General features: G+C 30.5%; 1 non-coding gene across 1 annotated transcript; it reads left to right on the top strand.

Annotated features, from left to right (window-relative positions):
* Positions 1–2314: 2314 nt before the first annotated feature.
* Positions 2315–2387, top strand: Trnat-ugu. Its single transcript has one exon. It is a non-coding gene; the product is annotated as a tRNA-Thr (tRNA).
* Positions 2388–3522: the final 1135 nt, after the last annotated feature.

Here is a 3522-nt window from a genome sequence, read left to right as displayed (position 1 = left end):
CTTGGTGTTTAGGTTCAATCGTAACACGGGGAACAATTAAGTGCTTGTAATCAACGCTACGAGCTAAAACCTTGGGCAGAACTTTACCTATAATTTATTGGATTGGTTGGTTAAGTCCTTAACTGAACTACACGAGGTTCTAGGTTTGATGCTTGATTGAATAAATAATTTAAAAATAACTATTCCAATTCATATTGTATTAACTGGATCTAAAAGGACTACACGGAACGCACCGGCTTTCAAATTAAAAAATTATTAAAATTGGTTCATCCAGTCGGAAGTTCTGAGGTAACAAGCACAAACAACTTTCCAATTGAGAAATTTCCTTCATTTTATTGTTATCATATTTTTACTCATAGCGATATTGCTAAGGTAAAAAAAATTTATTATACATTATAAGATAAAAAAAAAAACTCGACGTCCTTTTTTAATTTCCGGGCGTGCATTTTGTTTTTTAGTGTATCTTGTGTCATTACTAGAAGTCGAATGATTACAACAACACTTCATATGTCAAAATCTGTCCAGCGATTTGGGCTGTAGGACGTGCCAATGTTATCGTGATATTACATAGTCACATACAAACATACACGCTCGAAAAACAGTTTTTCAGATTAGCAAACAGAGCGACAGACTTCTGATTATTGTTTCTTTCTGTCAGACATACACTTGCATAATTCAATACATAATATTATTCTGTGACATAAGGACCCGTTATTATGACGTAACCAACAAACACTTCAATTATATTTATTTGTATAGATTTAAAGTCACAGATTTAACCGACACACAATGACTCGCGAATAATTTATTATTTCTAATTAATTCGATGACGTCAGCGTAACGAATTACATCCACAACTGAATAAAAGATACAAATTTAAATATTTATTCTATCACCAACTGCTACCTTCAAGCCACCTAGCTCTAACACAGAACAATTTTAAACAAATATGAACACCATTGCGTTGAAATAAAATTGAAAATTATATGCACAATGCAGCACGAGAGCCAATAATTTTAAATCGTTAATTGTATGTGCAAAAATGATTTGGAAAAACCGTTCCTGTTTACTTCCAATAAGGTTCAAGGTCGCAACGATAAGTATAAGTATTCTATAATCTCTTAATTAAGTTGTTGAAAATTTAACTTTAAATCTGGGGAGGTAAGGTTTGTTTTGAATAAATCTTAGAAATTGATTGGGTGTAAATTTCTACATAGACGTAAATTAAATCTGATTTAAAGGTAAGTCAACTCTATTCCTTAATATTAACATTTATTTCTGACTGTTTGTATTTGGAAATTTAAAGCACAATATGTGAACTTAGAAAACGCTCATACACTTAAGGGTAATTATATTAATTATATAAATTATTGTTATTGTTTGTTTGAATTTAAGTGTAGGTTTGACATCTTAAATTTTCTTATTCAACATTTAATTTTCATAAAGAATAAAATAGAAAATATGACTAGGGAGTATTTTCGTATACGTTTGTGTATTTATTGATTCTCTATTGTTCAATGCAATAACAATAGCAAAAACACAGACATAAAAAAGAACAAATAAAATAGTGTTCAGACGGCGGCCTTATGTCTAAAAGCCATCTCTACCAAGCAACCTTTGGGAAAAGGTTAAACAAGGCAGGTGTACTTGTATAAAATTTTTTTGAAAAAATTTATTATTCATAATAAAAAAAGGTTCAAATAAATTATTTTTCCGTATGAAGTAAGCTTGAAAACTTCTACAAATACAGAAAATACAGAAGCATTCTATTCTCTTATTATTAAAAAATCGTTTAAAAAATCTCCTATTGGACCACAAATACATTTGTTTATTTATTCACTCATTCAAACAAAAACAGGCATTTTTTATTATTTGTTTTTCTTCAGATATATCTTCTCATTAAAAATAAAACGACCAAACAGCTAGAGGCGATTATAATAGGAGGGAGTATTTTCGGGGAATACACAAACAAACAAACTAATTAGACGATAATCTATGTATATAAGGTCGCGTGTCGTGCCCTCAAGGTATGACACGAATTATGGGAAATACTATAATTAATTGAAAGCATAATATTATTATATCCCTTAGTAGGTCGAAACAAATAAGATCAGAATTACGAATTCATTAAGAGATAAATAAATTTATTGTATTCGCTTGCATTTGAATAAGGATTTGATTTTTTTATTGGTACAGTCGATATTAGAGATTTATTAGAGATAGTTTAAAATAACAGAAAACTGCTTTTAAACAGTGATTTTTTTTATCATACTTAAATTTGAAAACGATCAATAATTTCGTCTCGTAGCCCGTCGCCTCCATAGCTCAGGGGTTAGAGCACTGGTCTTGTAAACCAGGGGTCGAGAGTTCAAATCTCTCTGGAGGCAGGAATTGTTATATCTTTTTTTTAATTTGTTTATTCCATGAAACAAAACATGGAAATCGTTTATTACAAACTAAATCTCATTGCCTTTACCAGGTTCATTTTTTCTGCTTTTTTCCTTTTATATATCTTTATAAACGGTATGATTTTTTTCAAAATAACTTGTTGCAATAATAATAATTAAATAATAATAATTCTTCATCAAATTAAATCAATCCATACGGTTATTATTAATATTGACTATTTTATCGTGTCAATTAGTCATTACAATTCTTATCCCCACAACATATTGATAAAATATTATGATAAGAAATGGAACTAAGACGTTCTGCATGTAAAAATATAAGTAACTTGTATTCGTTATCAGTACAGGCTACAGGTCATGCATGCAGCCTCAGATTTAGAATAGAATAGAATCAGCTACTATAGCAACTCTACCTTAAATAACCTAAGTAGGTAACGAAACTAAATTAGTCACCATAATAGTAATTATTTAGTAACGTGTGATCATATTAATATTTCTAAAACTTTGCTTGGTATGTTTGAACTCCTTTTCTTTTACACCATTATCCTACTAATATTATAAATGCGAAAGTTTGTAAGGATGTGTGTGTGTTTGTTGCTCTTTTACGCAAAAACCACTGAACCGATTGCAATGAAATTTGGTATATAGGCAGCTGGACTACTGGAATAACATATAGGCAACTTTTTATCCCGATATTCCTACGGGAAACGGACTTACGCGGGTGAAACCGCGGGGCGCAGCTAGTTACCCATAAATGTATTAAATAATTTAATAACCAAAATTATTGAAAATAATAACTTATCAAAAAGGCTTCTAGCGAAGAAAATTAGCGTAGTTACCGTTATAACAGAATGCGATTGTCAAATAAACTCATTTTTATTGGAAACAAATATAATTACTAAGAGATACTAATCCTTCAAACACTTCCCTAAATCCGTAAACCACACGCAATATCCTAAAAGCACCGATCTCCGACCATTATGAATCTATATTATTTATCGCTTCTGGGCGGGGCATGGAGTTTTATTTAGTGTTAAATTCACTATAGATTATAGGAAAGCGTGTCAAATACAAGCAGATGCGTCGCGTGTTGTATTTATACGATTTTTATTGT

Source organism: Zerene cesonia, chromosome 18, assembly GCF_012273895.1.
Source record: "Zerene cesonia ecotype Mississippi chromosome 18, Zerene_cesonia_1.1, whole genome shotgun sequence".
NCBI lineage: Eukaryota > Metazoa > Arthropoda > Insecta > Lepidoptera > Pieridae > Zerene > Zerene cesonia.
This window is presented reverse-complemented; position numbering and strand designations above follow the sequence as displayed.